This window comes from Chlorocebus sabaeus, chromosome 11 (genome assembly GCF_047675955.1).
Source record: "Chlorocebus sabaeus isolate Y175 chromosome 11, mChlSab1.0.hap1, whole genome shotgun sequence".
Lineage (NCBI taxonomy): Eukaryota > Metazoa > Chordata > Mammalia > Primates > Cercopithecidae > Chlorocebus > Chlorocebus sabaeus.
This window is the reverse complement of record NC_132914.1, coordinates 32,514,308-32,534,099: the sequence shown is the minus strand read 5'-3', so window position 1 is coordinate 32,534,099 and position 19,792 is coordinate 32,514,308. Positions and strand designations below refer to the sequence as shown.

The window sequence follows — 19,792 nt, the reverse complement described above, 5'->3', positions numbered from 1 at the left end:
CTGAGGCAGGAGAATTGCTTGAACCCGGGAGGCAGAGGTTGCAGGGAGCCAAGATTGTGCCATTGTACTCCATCCAGCCTGGGCAATAAGAGCAAAACTCTGTCTCAAAAAAAACAAAAAACAAAAAACAAACAAACAAAAAAACCCAAAACTTAGCCAGGCATGGTAGTGGGCACCTGTAATCCCAGCTACTCGGGAGGCTAAGGCAGGAGAATTGCTTGAACCCAGGAGGCAGAAGTTGCAGTGAACTGAGATCATGCTACTGTACTCCAGCCTGGGTGACAGAGCAAGACTCCGTCACAAGAAAAAAAAAAAGACGAAAAAAGAATATATTATAGTACACATGTACATGGGTTTCTTTTCTTTTTTTTGAGATGGAGTCTTGCCCTGTTGCCCAGGCTGGAGTGCAGTGACGTGATTTCAGCTCACTGCAACCCCTGCCTCCCAGGTTCAAGCCATTCTCCTCCCTCAGCCTCCTGAGTAGCTGGGACTATAGGCACATGCCACCACTCCCAACCTATTTTTGTATTTTTAGTAGAGACAGAGTTTCACCACATTGGCCAGGATGGTCTCGATCTCTTGACCTCACTCAGCCAGCACGTGGGTTTCTTTATGGCATATTCCTATGAGCGGAATAAGCCATTGTGTATGTTCAGTGTCAAAGTGTTTTGCAAAGAAGTTGTACCAGTTTACATTCCCAATAGCAGAACATGAAAGTTCCTGTTGCTCACTTTCTTACTCATAAACCATGTTGCTCATGTGGTTTTATCAGCCTTTTAAACTCAGTCATTCTGGGCTGGGCACAGTGGCTCACGCCTGTAATCTCAGCACTTTGGGAGGCTGAGGTGGGTGGATCATGAGGTCAGGAGATGGAGACCATCCTGGCCAACATGGTAAAACCCCGTCTCTACTAAAATACAAAAAATTAGCCAGGTGTGGTGGCCTGCGCCTGTAATCCCAGCTACTCAGGAGGCTGAGGCAGGGGAATCACTTGCACCCAGGAGGTGGAGGTTGCAGTGAACCGAGATCGCGCCACGCGCCACTGTACTCCAGCCTGGGTGACAGAGCAAGACTCTGTCTCAAAAAATAAATAAAATAAAAATAGCCAGGCGCGGTAGCTCACACCTGTAATCCCAGGACTTTGGGAGGCTGAGGCGGGCGGATCACAAGGTCAGGAGATCGAGACCATTCTGGCTAACACCGTGAAACCCCATCTCTACTAAAAGTACAAAAAATTAGCTGGGCGTGGTGGCAAGCACTTGTAGTCCCAGCTACTCAGGAGGCTGAGGCGGAGAATGGTGTGAACCCAGGAGGCAGAGCTTGCAGTGAGCTGAGATAGCACCGATACAGCGAGACTCGGTCTCAAAAAAATTAAAAATAAATAAATAAATAAATAAAATAAGCTCAGTCATTCTGGTGGATAACACAGATAACTTTGTGGCTTTCCTCATCACTATGGGGGATAACAGCTTTAACTGTTTATTTGCTATTTGAAATTCCTGTTTTATGTAATGCCTGCTTAAGAATTTAGCATGCTTGGGAAGTGGATGTACATCTTTTCCTTGTTTTCATTATGGATTTACAATTTTGCAAAATATTTACATCTTTGAGTCACCTAGAATTAACTGTAATGGAAAGTAAGCTGTAGGAGTTCAACTCTCGTTTTCCAGCTGGCTACTCAGTTGTCACAATACTATTTATTAAATAATTCATCCTAGATAAATATAGAATCAATTTTTATGCACATCCATTTTTTATATATTGGCAACTAATAAGAAGTAAAACCAACACTGCAGAGCAGCATACAAGAGAAAGTATTTGAATTGAGATCTTTTATAAATTGCAATTTGAGAGACACAAATCGAGCAAGCAGCTAAATCATGTTCCATCCAGACAAGTCTGGGCAGGGACTTATAAAGGTTCCCGGCAAGTTTGTACAAGTGGAAAATTTTAGCAGAGTCTATGATTGACAATGCCTGATTGACAGCTTAGATGTCTCTTGGTGATGAACGACCTAATTTGGTATGGCTGTCTTCTCAGGAGATTTGTGATCAGGCCCAGTGTAAACAAGTCACATAAAATTCAGCTGCTTCTTTAGGATGTTTGTGATTTCGTCCAATTTGAACATATCAAATTTCATCTGAGTATATGAGTGATGGGGGTCCAACTCCTTATGCACTCCTGGCTCCTTTTTAGAGACCTGTGACATAATCATCTCCATTTTGGATTTCTTTTCAGATTTCTCCCTTTTGATTTAAATCTTTCCTCAGAAACCACTGAGATCAATTATTTCACTAAGCCCTTTGGTGCTGGAATAGATTTGTCCCAGGAAGTCATGTCCCATGGAGGAGGGAGTCATGGTGATGATAGTGGATGATCTGTGTCAAATGGAACAGTTTAAATTTCAGCAACAAGGAGGAGTTGAGGATGTGGGCCCCCATTGTGGTGCACATATGTGGATAGGGTAGGATTCATGATTGTAGGCCTAATCTGTCAGTTCCATGTGTTGAGCCACCATAATTTTAGTTTCATTGACAGCAACAGTGTGGCATCAAGCTGAGAGAGGAGAAAAGAAAGAACCAGCTAGGAAGGCAGTTACAGCAGGTGCTCAGTAGAATTCTTTCAAACAAAGGAACAACCTAAAAACTCAGGCTGCAGATACAGATGAGGGAACTAGCACAGGCGGCTTGCCTAGAATATGCCCATAGCTGCACAGATAAGGAAGCAAGGCCCAACATAGAAGCACCTTTGTTCTTTGTGTAAGCAGCAGCCTTCCAGGAAATAGTTTCTTTTCCTTTTGTGGGCATGTAGATGGTAGGCTGTGGTAAGTACATTCCTTGCCTTTTTTGGGCATACTTTGGACTGTGAGCCAAACCTCTATGAATCATCACTCCAACACTAGGCTGGTTGTGAGCCAAGGCTCCAGCTGGTCCTTTACACCATTGTGCCATTTTCTAAGTGGTGCCTTTTCTAAAGACAACCACCAGCCAGCCAGCACACTAGGGGTACAGGGTGGAGCTACCAAAAATTCTCAACTTATGCAGTTTCAGTTATGCAAATGAAATGCCCAGACCCATCTGGTTCCTCTGGGTTTCTCATAACAGCCTTTGTACTCAACTGTAAAATGGCAACCCTCTCAGGTCCCCTCTCTGAAGTGGAGAGTTTTCCTCTTTCACTTATTAAACTTTTGCTCTAAACTCACCCTTGGTGTCCACATTCCTTATTCTTCTTGATCATGAGATAAAGAGCTCCAGGTAATACCTCAGACAACAAGACTACTTCAAACCATTTAACAAGAATATAGTTTAATGAAGATAAACATGACTAGGATCACAATCAAGAATAACAGGAGAAGTTGGAACCCAGATCTTAAAATATTTCCAATACCTGTAGGAAGTCAACAAAAAAGATCAGAAAATTCAAGATTTACCCAATTAAAAAGACTACCAGAAGGTATACCTTTTAAGGATCTGACTAATCTTGGAATCTTGGAGGTTTCCAGTACTATCTGAATTTTTTTTAATTGTTATTTTATTTTTTGAGACAGGCTATCACTTTGTCACCCAGGCTGGAGTACAGTGGTGGGATCTCAGCTCACTGCAGCCTCAACATCCCAGGCTCAAGTGATCCTCCAACCTCAGCACCCCCTAGTAGCTGGGACTACAGGTGTGCACCACCACACCCAGCTAATTTTTGTAGTTTTATTAGGGATGGAGTTTCGCCATGTTGCCCAGGCTGGTCTTGAACTCCTGCCTGCCTTGGCCTTCCAAAGTGCTGGGATTAGAAGTGTGAGCCACAGCACCCAGCCTTGAATTTTTTATTTACCCAAGCAGAACAAGAGATGTTGGATATAGCAGACTCCTCCTTGAGCAGTGAGTAAATAATCTGAAGCTATTTTATTATCTAATCCTTCACATGCTAAGAATTCTAAGGAGTTTTGTTGGGTCTAATGTCTCTTCCTACAAAGAGAGCAAATTGTTATTGAACTTATGCAAATTACTATATTGCCATAAAAGAAGATTAATCACAAATGGTTTCCAAATTCTGAAGGAACCAGGTAGACAGAAATGCAAATGTTTCAATTCTGTTCACAAACGTCTACTTTACCCAATTGATCTAAGCTATAAATAGCTTAAAAGAAGAATAAAAGTTTTCTTGACTCTGAAAAGTAAAATATAAAGTGGAATGTTTCAGATAAAAAGAAGTCATAAAAAAGTTCAATTCTTTATCAGTTGAGTCCCATGTAATTAATTCTTGTTTTTCTTGATGTCGGATTAGGAATCTTCATGAACACTTTAATTTACTCATTAGAGTTCTGGAAGTTTTTACCAAGTCCAACAGTATGATCTCAAAAATTATCAAAAACCTGTATTCAAGAATACTTGTTATGTTTTTTTTTTTGTTGTTTTTTTTTTAAAAGAATTTCCTTGAAGAAGCAGCAAATTTGGCGCTGCATGCAGTGTTTTATGCCTGTAATCCTAGTACTTTGCAAGGTCAAGGTAGGAAGATCACTTGAGCCCAGGAGTTCCAGAGCAGCCTGAACAACATAGTGAGACCTCATTTCTACAAAAAAAAAAAAAAAAAAAAAGTTAGCCAGCCATAGTGGCAGGCGCCTATGATCCTAGTTACTTGGGAGGCTGTGGTAGGAGGATCACCTGAGCCCAGGAGGTCAAGGCTGCAGTGAGCTATGATCACACCACTGCATTCCAGCCTGGATGGTGACAAAGTGAGACCCTGTCTCCAAAAATAAAAAAAAGAAAAGAAAGCAAATTTTGGACTGTAGCTGTTTCTAAACTACCTTTTGAGGAGAATCAAGATCAAGGTAGGCTGGGCATGGTGGCTCATGCCTGTAGTCCCAGCACTTTGGGAGGCCAAGGCAGGCGGATCACGAGGTCAAGAGTTTAAGACAAGCCTGGCCAACATGGTGGAACCCCGTCTCTACTAAAAATACAAAAAATTAGTCAGGCATCTTGGCAAGCACCTATAGTCCCAGCTACTCAGGAGGCTGAGGCAGGAGAATGACATGAACCCGGGAGGCGGAGCTTGCAGTGAGCTGAGATTGTGCCACTGCACTCCAGCCTGGGCGACAGAGTGAGACTCATTCTAAAAAAAAAAAAAAAAAAAAAAATGAAGGTAAAATAACAAATGCCTGTGGATGACAAAAGAGAATAGTCATGGTTAATGATGGAACTGATAAGGAAGTGTGGTTATTTCTGTGGTGTACAACAATTTAACATAATAATCAGAATTATGACTGGTAACATATACCAAGATATATCAGATCTTTTTAGAAATTTTATACAATTTTGAAACACATATTAAAAATGCATTTATACAAATACAACTTCAAGAAGGTAAAACGTTCTCTCTTATTTGACAATGTAATACCTCCTGTATAATTTAAGTATAAGTTTATATTTAGGCTATATATTTATACATATATAATACATATACATCTTTTTTTTTTGAGAGGGAGAGGGTCTCACTCTATCACCCAGGCTGGAGTGCAGTGGTGCAATCATAGTTCACTACAGCCTCAAACTCTGGGGCTCAAGGAATCCTCCTGCCTCAGCCTCCAGGTAGCTGGGATTACAGGTGCATGCTGCCTTGCTGGCTAATAAAAAATATATATATTTATAGAGACTTGGTCTCACTACATTACCCATGCTGGTTTTGAACTCCTGGTTTCAAGCAATCCTCCTACCTTGGTCTCCCAAAGTGGGGGCCATCTTACCCAGCCTGAATTCCTCTCCTCTTAAACTCCAGCTGACTATATGTGCTCCACCTCTCTGCTTCTTTTCTTGTTGACATTAATTTTGCCAAAGATAATGTAAAATTTCTTTGGCCTTTTGGGAACAAGATCTCAAACTGACTCCTCTAAGACTTGTTCTTCCATTTATGTTCCTCCTTCCTCTTGCCACCTTTGCTACCACATGAAGGCAACTAACAAAGACTTCCCTTTATTTTTGATTATTTTTGTTTAATATTACTGAATTTTGATTAATTGTAGAAAGAGGGTCTCACTGTGTTGCCTAGGCTGGTGTTGAACTCCTGGCCTCAAGTGATACTCTCACCTTAGCCTCCCAAAGTGCTGGGATTACAGGCATGAGCCACTGAGCCCAGCTGGTAATGAAGACTTTTAACTGTCCCAGAACTCCTTGAGGACCCCTTGAAGGCCACAGACTCCTTTTCTGGGGGTGGGAGGACCACGGTTTTCCTCTTAGAGTCCCAAGAGTTGTGGGTAGATAGGTTCCTCTCAGGTCTAACTCTCTACTCTTTTTCATATTTAATCTTGATCCTTTTGGCTTTTAGATACATACATGTGAGTTGGGCATAGTGGCACATGCCTGTAATCCCAGCTACTCAGGAGGCTGAGGGAGGAAGATCATTTGAGCTCAGGAATTTAAGGCCACCCTGGGCAACATAGCGAGACCATGTCCCAAACAAAGAAACAAAACCAAATGGACACATACATATGTATGATATATGTTGTATCTACATGTATTTATATGTCTTTACATATGTTTGTGTATTGTCTACATGGTACCAAATTAACTTAAAAATAAATGAGTGCTCATAAATACGTTGAAATATTTTTTAAGTTTATGTGACTTTAGTAAATCTTTTGGTAGACAAGGCTAGTTTAATATTGTTGGTTTAATAAAAACAACTATGTCTCCTGAGTTGTCAGCAAAATATGCTTGTATTTAAGTTTCTTACTTTTATGATATTTACCTAACATACAGTAATAAAAAATGGTTACCCTTAGAATTTTGCTAAGCTAAATTAAATTATGGATACTTGTTGCATATCTAGGTCGTTTCCAAATAAGATATAATGCTAAGACATTAATTACTAAATTTGAGTTTAAGCGTATATACTTTTGGCTCTGTTTGTTTGTTTGTTTGAGGAAGAGTCTCACTCTGTCACTCAGGCTGGAGTGCAGTGGCATGATCTCGGCTCACTGCAACCTCTGCCTCCTAAGTTCAAGGGATTCTCATGCTCTAAAAAGTCAAAAGTCAATTTTTGACTGTAGAGCTCTTAAAAAGATCTTTTGACCAGGTTTTAGATGGACAAACAACAAACATTCCTGTTTCTTGGCTTCCTTTCTGAAATTTGCACTAAGAACAAGGTTTTTGTTTTTGTTGTTTTTTGTTTGTTTGTTTTTGCAGGGATGGGGTATATTTGCCTATTAGAGGTCTAGAATAATCACTATTTTATTTATTTATTTGTTTTTCCTAAGACAACTCTGTCACCCAGGCTGAAGTGCAGTGGCTCAATCTCGGATCACTGCAACCTATGCCTCCCAGGCTCAAGTGATTCTCGTGTCTCAGCCTCCTAAATAGCTGGGACTACAAGTGCATGCCACCATGCCTGGGTAATTTTTGTATTTTTAGTAGAGACAGGATTTCACTATGTTGGCCAGGCTGGTCTCAAACTCCTGGCCTCAAGTGATCCGCTTGCCTCAGCCTCCCAAAGTGCTGGGATTGCAGGCGTGAGCCACCATGCCCAGCACTAGAATAATCACTACTTAAAGCTGTTGTCTTTGAAATGTTTTAATAAACTTTCTTGTTGAGGGGATGTGGTTCCATTTAGCTCAGGAGAGAAGGCTGAACAAACAAAGGAACAAAAAGTTTTCATCCTATTTAAATATAAACCGATGTTTAAAATCAAAGATATACCTGAACAAATGAGAAAACCAACACAAATAAACACACATGAGACCAAAACTAAGAAGCCCTTTTAAACCAAGCCCTTCATTAAAACTTGGCTTTAACCAAGTTTCCCAAAGACGGAGCAAAAGTTAGCAGCCCTTACAAGATCCAGACCCCTCCCAAGGACAGCTTAGAGAACGCTTCCCTAGCAACATCTGGGGTGCAGCCCCACGTTTGTTCACCATATTCTCTATGGCCTCAGCTTTTCAGCCGAGTGTCTGCCAGACCTTCCACAAAGGCAAACCTTCCCGTGTGTGCTCAGCAGACAGATGATAAGAGACAGTCACTAAAAGAGGAAAGCAAAAGCTGCCCTTGGGGGTGGAAAGAATTACAAATGGGCACCTGAAAACCTCAAGAGTCACACCAAAAATTCAAAACAAGTAACCAAACCAATTCTTATAAATATTTCTCTCCTGAGCTAAAGATATTCCCTGAGGAAAGGAATTTTTTGGTTAGTCCAGAGAACTTTAGCTCTGTTTCAAATCCAATCTCAGCTGGAATGCTGCTTAACTAATTCCCTAAATGCTAACATTTCAAAAACATGGTAAGGTTTACATCTCCAAAGGACTGAGAAAGGCCTGGAAAATGCTGGAGTGACTTTTGTAAATCCTGCAGCAAAGTTGAGCAGGCAATTTGAACATTTAAAGAATTTTCTGCAGGTGTTAAAGGAGAACTCTCCAGAAAAAAATGTTTTAGCCTTAACAGTCCAAATTTCCAAAGGTTGGCCAGGTGCATTGGTTTATGCCTATAGTCCTAGCACTTTGGGAGGCCAAGGCTGGAGGATCACTTGAGTCCAGGAGTCTGAGACCAGTATGGGGAATATAGTGAGAATGCCATCTCTACAAAATTTTTTTTAAAAAAAAATTAGCCAGGCATGGTGGCACATACCTGTATAAGTCTCAGCTACTAGGGAGGCTGAGGTGGGAGAATCGCTTGAGTCTGGGATGTCGAGACTACAGTGAGCTGTAATTGTGCCACTGCAACATCTGCAGTTTGTCTCAAACAAAACAAAACAAAACAAAACAAATAAATTTTCAAAGGTATAACTGGGACTCAAAACCTGTAAGCCTTTTTATGGTGTATAACCAGATGCATAAATTATTCCTGAAGAGGGTACAAGTGTGCAATTCCCCTCAAGATCTGAACTTTCTTCCAAAGGTAGCCTAAGAAAGTAAAGACCCTCATTATTATCAAGGCAATGAAGGGTGAGACAATTAAGATGAATTTCCCTGAGAGATGGCACATTTGAAAAAACAGACATTTTCAGACCCCCGGCTGACTCACAGCTGGTCATCTGACATAAGCCCAACAACATATGCTCTCTGAGGTGGTAGAGACTGGAGAATAAATTTGCTGGTGACAAAGCCAAGCTTCTGACGAAATTAAACAGGATGAAAGGAGAATTTTATGATTTTTCCTCCTTACGACAAGCCCTACAAAGAGACAGCAAGAAGGGAAATAAAGACCATCTTTGGAAATTAAAGAGCAATAACCAATAGTACCTGAAGCAGATTCACAGGAGTCACAATTCAAAAAATTAATTGTTTTTTCTTTATTTGTAATTTTTTTTTTCCTGCCAATCTGAACCTGGTAAAGAAGAAACAGGGACATTTTTTTTTACTTTCTCTCTTGACCAGGTACCACAGATAGAAGTCTGGGAGAAGCTGGTTGGGTGCAGTGGCTCACGCCTATAATCCCAGTACTTTGGGAGGCCAATGCGGGTGAATCACGAGGTCAGGAGCTCGAGACCAGCCTGGCCAACATGGTGAAACCCCGTCTCTAATAAAAATACAAAAATTAGCTGGATGTGGTGGCAGACACCTGTAATTCCAGCTACTCAGGGAGCTGAGGCAGGAGAATTGCTGTAACCCGGGAGGCAGAGGTTGCAGTGAGCCGAGATCACGCCATTGCACTACAGCCTGGGCAGCAGAGCGAGACTCTATCTCAAAGACAAACAAATAAACAAAAAAACAAAACAACAACAACAAAAAAAAACAGAAGTCTGGGAGAAGCTGACTTTAGTAAAAAATCCTATCTATTTCTATTGGCTTCTGCAAATTCTCCCAGGATTCCACTCATAGGTCTTGGAGTGAGTGGAGTGTCTCTACTGGTCCCAAATGAGTTGCCAAATTGTAGAGGAGAAAATATAATTTTTTTCTTTGCCTCATAGGTTCTTATTTGAGACACTCTCCAAAACAATGAAGCCATCCTTATAATCAAAGCTGGCAACAGAAAACACCTGAAAAAAGGCCTGAATCTCAACCATGTCAGGAGGTTTAGAACACAAGAGACTTACCCAGTGAATTCCAGGGCTGTCAAGATCAAGAGATTGCAAAAGGGTCCTGCGGGTACCTTTACTTGGTCCATGGTGGCACCAGAGATCAAGAGGGAACTTCTCTGTATCCCACTTCTGACACCATGTAATATAAACTAACAAGAAAACCAAAGCTGTGGATCAGCAAACAAAAGAGAAGGTATTTTAGCCCAGCATGATGGCTCATGCCTGTAATTTCAATACTTTGGGAGGCTTAGGTGGGAGCATCACTTGAGCCCAGGAGTTAGAGACCAGCCTGAGCAACATAGTAAGACATTGTCTCTACAAAAAATAAAATTAGCCAGTCATGGTAGCACATGCCTGTAGTCCCAGCTTGGGAGGCTGACGTGGGAGGATCACTTGAGCCTGGGAGGTGGAGGTTACAATGAGCCAAGATTGTGCACTGTACTCCAGCCTAGGTGACAGAGCAAGAGACCCTGTCTCAAAAAAAAAAAAAAAGAAAAAAGAAGGTATTTTAATTGGGATCTTTCATGACTTGCGATTTAGGAGACACAAATCTGTTCCATTCAGACAAGACTGGGCAGGGGCTTATAAAGGTTTCTTGCAAGTTTACACAAGTGGAAAATTTTAGCACAATCCATGATTGACAATGGTTGATGACAGCTTATATGTCTCTGGGCAATGATCAGCTTAATTCAGCACAGCTGTCTCCTCAGGAGGTTGGTGATTAGACCCGGTGTAAATAGTTCAAATCAAATGCAGCTGCTTCTTAAAGACGTTGTAAATTTGGCTCAGTTCAAAGAGGTCAAATTCCTTCTGGGTATGTATGTGACTGGGGCTCAACTCCTTATGCCCTCTTGGCTCCTTTTTAGAGACCTCTGACATAATCATCTCCATTTTGGATGTCTTTTCACTCTATCTATCTATCTATCTATCTATCTATCTATCTATCTATAGTATATGTATGTATGCATAAATGCTGTTAAGAATTCCTTTGTATTTCACAGAATGCGTAGATTAATTGGAAGATATTTTCCTGTTTTTAATTTTTAATTTTATGTTGAGTCCTCTGATCCAGAGACTGTCTCTCCATTTATTTATCCAGGTGTTCTTTCATATCTTTTTTTTTTTTTTTTTTTTTTTTTTTTTTGAGACAGGGTCTTGCTCTGTCACCCAGGCTAGAGTGCAGTGGCATAATTTTGGCTTACTGCAACCTCTGCCTCCTGGGCTCAAGTGATCCTCTCACCTCAGCCTCCCAAGTAGCTGGGACTACAGGCATGCACCACCATACCCAGATAGTTTTTCTTTTTTCTTTCTTTCTTTCTTTTTTTCTTTTTCTTTTTTTTTTTTTTTGAGACAGAGTCTTACTCTGTAGCCCAGGCTGGAGTGCACTGGCTCAATCTCAGCTCACTGCAACCTCTGCCTCCCTGATTTTGGTTCAAGCAGTTTTCCTGCCTCAGCCTCCTGAGTAGCTCAGACTACAGGCATGTGCCACCATGCCCAGCTAATTTTTTTTTTTTTTTTTTTTTTTTGAGACAGAGTCTTGCTCTGTTGCCAGGCTGGGGTGCAGTGGTACAATTTCAGCTCACTGTAACTTCTGCCTCCTGGGATTCAAGCGATTCTCCTGCCTCAGTCTCCTGAGTAGCTGGGATTACAGGCACACACCACCATGCCCAGCTCACTTTTGTATTTTTAGTAGAGACGGGGTTTCACCACGCTGACCAGGATGGTCTTGAACTCCTGACCTCGTGATTTGCCCACCTCAGCCTCCCGAAGTGCTGGGATTACGGACATGAGCCATTGAGCCTGGTTGTTTATATCTTTTTATACAATCATACCGTTTGATGCAGTCTTTATAGTTAGGTAGCCTAGTTTCTCCTGCTGTTGTAAAGAAAATTTTTCCATTGTATTTCCTGATGTATTCTTTTGTTCCATATATTTAGTTGTGATAAGTATATATAACATAAAACTTTGCCATTTTAGGCGGGCATGGTGGCTCACGCCTGTAATCCCAGCACTTTCAGAGGCTGAGGCAGGCGGATTACAAGGTCAAGAGTTCAAGACCAGCCTGGCCAATATGGTGAAACCCCATCTCTACTAAAAAAATACAAAAATTAGCCGGGCATTGTGGTGTGTGTCTGTAATCCTGTCTCTACTAAAAATACAAAAAATTAGTCAGGCGTAGTGGTGTATGCCTGTAATCCCAGCTACTTGGGAGGCTAAGGTAGGAGAATCACTTGAACCCAGGAGGTGGAAGTTGTGGTGAGCCAAGATGGCGCTATTGCACTCCAGCCTGGGCAACAAGAGTGAAACTCCAACTCAAAAAAAAAAGATGGTAAGGAGATTTGACAAACTATAGATTTTTACATTTAAAGAATCCTCAAATTAAAAGGTAAATAGAGAACAAAAATTTAAACAAGATGACAAATAGTTAATATCCTTAAGATAGAGAGCTGAATATTAAAAAGTCTTTATGTTCTTATGAAAAGTTCTACAGTAATGGTAACAAGTAAGTAGCAGAACTGGCTTAATTCACTGAAATCAATCGCAGCTTGCTTTGGTGAAAATATCTTCAAAAACCATCTAATCAGAGACAGCTGAATGTCTGAAAGGCAGCTAGTCAGCAATAGTCTTGCCAGGACAAGCTACTCTCATCTCTGTAACTAACACAAGCCATAGTTCTAAGACCCACTATTGCCTCTATAATCAATACAACTGTAAGGGTTTAAGGAAGAAGAAAGAAACACAAAAAGTGGCTCAACAGTCACAGTCAAGTTTATTTTGGAGAATAAACCTGAGAGGGAATTTTGGATGGTTTAGGTCAGGAGCCTTCTCTCTTATAGACTAAGGGTACTTAAGGGTTTAGGAAGGGAAAGCTTATCGCAGGTTTGGAGTGTTTCTGGGTGGAGGAGAATTTTATTGTGAGGTTGGGATGTTTCTGGTCAGAGGGGGGATTATCTCAGGGTTGGCATGTTGCTAGTTGGAGGTGGGTTTATCTTGGGGTTGGAATGTTTCTGGTTGGAGGTGTCATTTGTGGTTTATGGTCATGCTGACATTAGCCATTAGGGTGATGTTTTGGGGGCTGGATTTAGGCATTTTTCAATCAAGGGGAACTTACAATGGCGGTGTTTGTCCAAGATGGTGATGCTCTCACCCTGTCAATCTAGATCCTATAGTTATAAAAGGACAAGGGGCAGTGTGTTCTTTCTGCCTACGTCTTGCTAAGGGGAGGAGTGCAGAAAGTTCTTTCATCTCAGTTTGACTGTAGGAATAATGCCATCTGTAGATGTTTTAGGGTAGTTGTCTGTGAAATGGCCATGATCCTGTCAGTTAAAAATCTTTGAAAAAGGTTAATTAGGCAGGGTAAAAACATTAGTCCTAGGCACATCATTAGGAGAGGGCCCAGAAATGGGATGACTCATGTTGTGATTTTGTTCCCAAACCAACAATCTATTTGGCTATTTTGGTATTCCCTTAGTCTTTTAGCCCTTTCTGTAAGTTTTTCATTAGCATCTCTTACTAGGCCTGATTGGTTGAGGTAGAAGCAACATTACTCACCCAAATGGCAGAGGCCATTTAAGATCTCCTTTTTCAGCCATAAGATCTAGTTCCCATCTATTTTAGAGGATTACTCCAGCCAAGCAGTCTAGTTGGTCTTGGACTCTTATAAAGCTTCGGGCTATATCTTCTAAAGAACCCTGTAGTTCTGTTGAAAGAGCTTTAAAGTGTGTTAAGGAGGTGGCCAATCTGCCTGCTCCCAATCTAAGTCCGGAGGTTATACCCAAGGGATATATATATCTGGAGGTTATATATCAAGGGAATTACATGGATTGCCCTCCTCTTCCTAACATATTGGGCAGATAGAATGGGCAAAGGTTGACTAGGAGGAACTAGTACAATGCAGGGAGAAAGATAAACTAGAGTACATGTTCCGGTACAGTTGGTGGGGAGACAAAGATATGTATTGGTTCCATATAAGAATAATAAGACTTGGCTGGGTGTGGTGGCTCATACCTGTAATCCCAGCACTTTGGGAGGCTGAGGCAGGCAGATCACAAGGTCAAGAGATCAAGACCATCCTGGCCAACATGGTGGAACCCTGTCTCTACCAAAAATACAAAAAAAAAAAAAAAAAAAAAAAAAAGCTGGGTGTGGTGGCACACACCTGTAGTCCCAGCTATTTGGGAGGCTGAGGAAGGAGAATCGCTTGAACCCGGGAGGTGGAGGTTGCAATGAGCCAAGGTCGTGCCACTGCACTCCAGCCTGGGCAACAGAGTGAGACTCCATCTCAAAATAATAATAATAATTATTATTAATAATAAGCCTTTGTTGTAAATATAGACAGAGATATGGAAAGAAAACAAGTGAATTAAAGATGAAGTGTTTTTTCTTTCTTGTTGTTCATTAGTCCAGGTGGACAAGGAGGAGGCCAGAGAGACATCCACTATAGTAGAGATATAGGATGAGTTATTCGTTATACATTTAATATAATCAGATGTTGCACCATTGATATTGAGCCTTGGATAAAGGTGGGCACTAGGGACAGCACAAATTAGGCCAGAGGCATTGGTTGAGGGAGAAGCTATAAAATGAGCCAGTTGTGGAAATGCTGCATTTGCGTCAGGTGATATGTGATAGTCAACTTGGTTAGTGTGATGGTCAGAGGGGTGTTTAACAATGAGAGTGCATTGGTTAGGTGTTAAGGACCCTACAGGGAAATTTCCTTCAGAGGCTGAAAAGCAAAGTGAGGCTTGTTGTAAAAGGGCGGTTTGTGTTTAGTTATGGGCCCTTCAATGGGAGGGCCTTGGGGCTTGAGGCATTGTAGGGAATTGTAATAGGTTTGAAATGAATTATTGGCTTGATTGGCCCTGAAAGTGGGATAATCACCTACCAGGGCGTCAGCTCTTTCAAAATAGGAAGCTCCTTTTTGGAGTTTATAGATTACGGTTATGTTTTCTGTTAAAAGGTCATGAAAGGGTGTAGGAAGGGCTGTATAGGCTGAGGAAGACAGTGATAAGCACATCCAGGATTCTGGAGCAAAGGAAGAGTTAGCTTGCTGCAAGAAAGATTATGTAAGGTTTGTAGAGCGTTCCAGTTTGAGAGCAGTGAGGAGTGATTGTATTGGTGAGGTTGATGTGATTACAGAATTTATATTGAAAGAAACAAGCAAAAGGAGGAAAAAGTTATTTGAGAAGGAGTAAAGTCCTGGAAAGTTCCTTGAAGCCATAAGTCCCATAGAATAGTAAGGAGATGATCAGGATGGATAATGGGAGTTTCGTAATGGTACCAGTAAAAGTCTGTAACAAGGTTGGTTGGGAAGCGATGAAAGTTTAAGAGAGAGAAAGAGACATAGCAGCTTATTTAAATTTCTCTTCCATTTCCTCCAGGATTTGGTGAGGCAAAGGGAAGTGGGTTCTGTGGAGACATAAGAGAAGGCTGAAGGGGTTTTAGATTTGGTTGTTTTGGTATGTAGTGAAGAGAAGTCTGTTTTCTTGAGAGAGGTATAATGAAACCAGCTGAGGAGTCCCTGGAGTTTTGCTCCTGTGGTGTTGCAGGGATCAAGGGACAGGAGAGACCAATGGGTGGGACAGGAGGATTTATTAGGTGTGTACCAGCCCAGAGGATTCATATGTAAAGGCTGAGCCCTGAACAAAGACCGGGCTTGACTTTTATACATGTATCCGAAAGGGAGTTGGCTATACCTGCATCCAAAAAGGGGTTGGCCAATTTGATGGCGCAAAACCTGTAGGGCAGGCAAGCAGGTTTACAGAAGCAGAACAAAGGCAGTTTGTGAAACAGTGACAGGTTGTGCAACTTAAACATATCTTGTGACCTTGCACAGAAGGAAAAACAGGAACTTACAAAACTTTGCAAAATAATTATGAGAATGGCAAGAGGGGAAGGGGAAGCTGAAAGAGGAGAAAAACTTGTTTTTCTCACCCATGCTCCAAGATGGGAGGAAGAGGCTCTGGGGCCCGTCCCTTGAGGGCCCTGGCTCTGCAGACAGTGGTGTCAAAGCCCTGCCAGAGCCCTGCCTATTGCGGGGCCTCAGAGTGAGTTAGGCTATTACAAGAAACTTGTTTTGTTTGTTTGTTTGTTTGTTTGTTTTCCCCTGCTTCAGTGGGTGTAGTAAAGATGATCTGGTAAGGCCGGGCACGGTGGCTCACTTCTGTAATCCCAGCACTTTGGGAGGCTGAGGCGGGGTGATCATGAGGTCAGGAGATTGAGATCATCCTGGCTAACACGGTGAAACCCCGTCTCTACTAAAAATACAAAAAATTAGCTGGGCCTGGTGGCAGGTGCCTGTGGTGCCAGCTACCCAGGAGGCTGAGGCAGGAGAAGGGTGAACCCAGGAGGTGGAGCTTGCAGTGAGCAGAGATCACACCACTGCACTCCAACCTGGGGGACAAAGCGAGACTCCATCTCAAAAAAAAAAAAAAAAGATGATCTGGTAAGACCCATTCCATTTAAGTGTGAGGGGAGGATTGAGGATAGGACTGGGATCTTTTACCAGAACCTAGTCTCCTGGCTATAGGAAGCAATTAGAGGAGTCGGCAATGGGTTGTGGCAAGTATTCATCAGCATATTCCCAAATGAAATGGCAGATGGTTTATAGAAGAAGGCAAACAAGGCCAGGCACGGTGGCTCACGCCTGTATTCCCAGCACTTTGGGAGGCCGAGGCAGGTGGATCACAAGGTCAGGAGATTGAGACCATCCTGGCTAACACGGTAAAACCCTGTCTCTACTAAAAATACAAAAAATTAGCCAGGCATGGTGGCGGGCACCTGTAGTCCCAGCTACTCAGGAGACTGATGCAGGAGAATGGTGTGAACCCAGGAAACGGAGCTTGCAGTGAGCCGAGATCATGCCACTGCACTCCAGACTGGGCGACAGAGCAAGACTGGGTCTCAAAGGAAAAAAAAAAAAAAAAAAGGAAGAGTGGAAATGAGAGGGGTTGGTAGAGGAGGGGCTTGACCCCGAGGTGGAGCAAAAGGGTCGAGTGGTCTCCCATACATGAGTTCAAAGGAGCTGGGCATTAAAGGTTTATGTGGGCGCACCAAATTTTAGAAGGGCCAAAGGTAAAAGAGTAACCCAGTCTTTATGTGTCTGGAGTGAGTACCTGGTGAGGGTGTTTTTTAGAATGCCATTCATTTTTTCACCCTTTCCCTAAGATTGAGGTCAATAGGGGATACATAGCTTCCAGGTGATTTGCAAGGCTTGTGCAAGTGTTTGAGTAATTTCAGAAGTGAATTCAGGACCATTATCAGATTGAAGAGAAAGAGGCACCCTGAACCTGGGGATGATTTCTGTTATCAATTTGGAGGTGACAGAGAAGCTCTTTCAACCCATCCTGAAAAGGTATCAATGAAAACCAAAAGAAATCAAACTTTTTTACTGGGGGCAAATGGGTAAAATCAATTTGCCAGTCCTGTCTTGGAAGGTGTCCCCTCGCTTGATGGGTTGGGAAAGAAGGGGGTCTAGTGTCAGAGTTGGGTGAAGCTTTCTGGCAAATAGAGCATTAATGGGAAATGGCTTTCAACTGTTCCTTTATATCTGGGGTTTTATGTATGTAGAAACTTAAGAAATGTTGTAGAGGGGAATGGCTAGTGTAGAAGAGGTTGTGGGTGTCCTGTAAAATACTTGTTTTTTCAGAGTCAGGTAGGACTAATTTGTTTTGTATGAACCAGTATGGGGGTTTGAATTGTGCCCCCGCCACGACTAGTTGTTGTATTTGGTGTTCTGGATAAAAGGAGGGGAAATGTTGTGTGAGGGGAAATAGGTATTGAGGAATTGGATGATTGGTTGAGGTGTGCCCAATAGTCAGCCTCACAGTTCCCTAAAGAAATATGGCTTTTATCTGACTGATGTCCTTTGCCATGGATAACTACATCCTTTTCTGGAAGTAGAGCTGCCTTTAGTAGATGATGGATTCGTTTTCCATTAATGATAGGAGTTCCCTTAGCCATGAGATAGCCCAGCTTGCTCCAAATTTGGGCATTGGAATGGATGATTTTATAGGCATATTTAGAGTCGGTGTATATATTAACTTGTGTGGTTTTTTTTTTTGCTAGGATTAGTGCTCTTATTACAGCAACTAATTCTGCTTGTTGGGAGGATGTGCCCAAAAGCAAGGGGGGCAACCTCTACAACTCTTCTTGGTGGGAGAGAGTGGATATCATCATGATAAATGGTAAAATTTGCTATCCATAATTGGAAATATCCCTCAATGATGGCATATCCTGTTTGGAGGGGAGGATTTTTTGATGCACTGCCATCAATCTGGGGCTCCCTTTGTGTTAGTGGTAGTAAGGTGAGAGAACATGGTGAAAGAAGCATGAGTGTTGGTCGGGGTCCAGAATTGGTGCTGAAGGTAAAAGAGTAGCAGAATTGGTGGGGGCGCATCTATGAAGAGAAACAGAGGGTTGAAAGAGGATTGAATGTAGGGCTTGCATGTGAGAGGATGAGATGGAAGTGAGCATCTTATGGCTGAGCATATCTTGTGGACTGTGAGAAGAAAATACCTAGAGGGGTTCGTAGAATGTGAGTTTTTGTGCCTCAGGGATAATTAAAGAGGCTGTGGCCAAAGTTTTTAAGCAAAGGGGCCAGTTTTTTAAAATGGGGTCTAGTTGTTTTGAAAAATATGCCACTAGTTGGAGGGAATCTCCCATGGGTTGGTCTAACAGTCCAAGGGCCTGATTATGAGAACTGTGTAAATATAGGTGAAAAGGTCTGAGGGGGTTTGGAAGGCCTAAAGCAGGAGCCTGTAATAAAGTACGTTTTAGGTGAGACAAAATATGATAAAGATCTGGGTTGGAAGTGAGTGGTTGATCAAGATTTTGTAGGGCTGGGCACAGTGGTTTACGCCAGTAATCCCAGCACTTTGGGAGGCTGAGGCGGGTGGATCACGAGGTCAGGAGATTGAGACCATCCTGGCTAACATGGTGAAGCCCCGTCTCTACTAAAAATACACACACACAAAATTAGCCTGGCGTGGTGGCAGGCGCCTGTAGTCCCAACTACTCAGGAGGCAGGAGAATGGCGTGAACCCAGGAGGCAGAGCTTGCAGTGAGCCGAGATTGCGCCACTGCACTCCATCCTGGGTGACAGAGTGAGACTACATCCAAAAAGAAAAAAAAAAAAAATTTCCTTTTGTGTGTTCATAAAGAGATTTAGAGATAATGGCAAAATTTGCTGCCCATAATCAGAAATATCCCACTAATCCAAGGAAAGAAATAAGTCCCTTTTTGTTTTAGGAAATGGAATTTGTTGAATGGCTTACTTTCAAGTCAGCAAAAATTCTTGGGTGTTTGTATTTATGATTAATCCTAGATATAAAACTTTTGGAGAAGTTAATTCGGCCTTCCTTTTGGGTACCTGGTACCTACATTCAGCCAAAAAATTTAAAAACCTGGTGGCGTTTTGAATACAATGTTCTAGAGACAGGCTGCAAATAAGTAAATAGTCAACATATTAAAACAAAATGCTAGATTGTAGAGGTAGTTGGGAGAGGTCCAGTTGAAGTACCTGACCAAAATAGTGAGGGCTGCCCCTAAACCCCTGGAGGAGGACAGTCCAGCTGAGTTGTTGGGAATAACCTGTGTCAGGGTGAGTCCAAGTGAAACCAAAAAGGTTTTGAGAAGAGGGATGTAGAGGGATAGTAAAAAAGGCATCTTTGAGGTCTAATACAGAGAAATGGCTAGTGTTGGTAGGAATTCGTGACACTAGGGTGTAGGGCTTCGGGACAACAGGACAAACAGGAACAATAGTAGAGTTGATTTGTCACAAATCCTGAACCAGTCT

The 19,792-nt window shown here is 42.1% G+C and overlaps 1 long non-coding RNA gene across 1 annotated transcript in view; it reads left to right on the top strand.

Annotated features, from left to right (window-relative positions):
- LOC140712753 (uncharacterized) overlaps positions 1 to 19,792 on the top strand; it is an 88,739-nt gene that overhangs the window by 28,638 nt on the left and 40,309 nt on the right. The window lies entirely within an intron of this gene.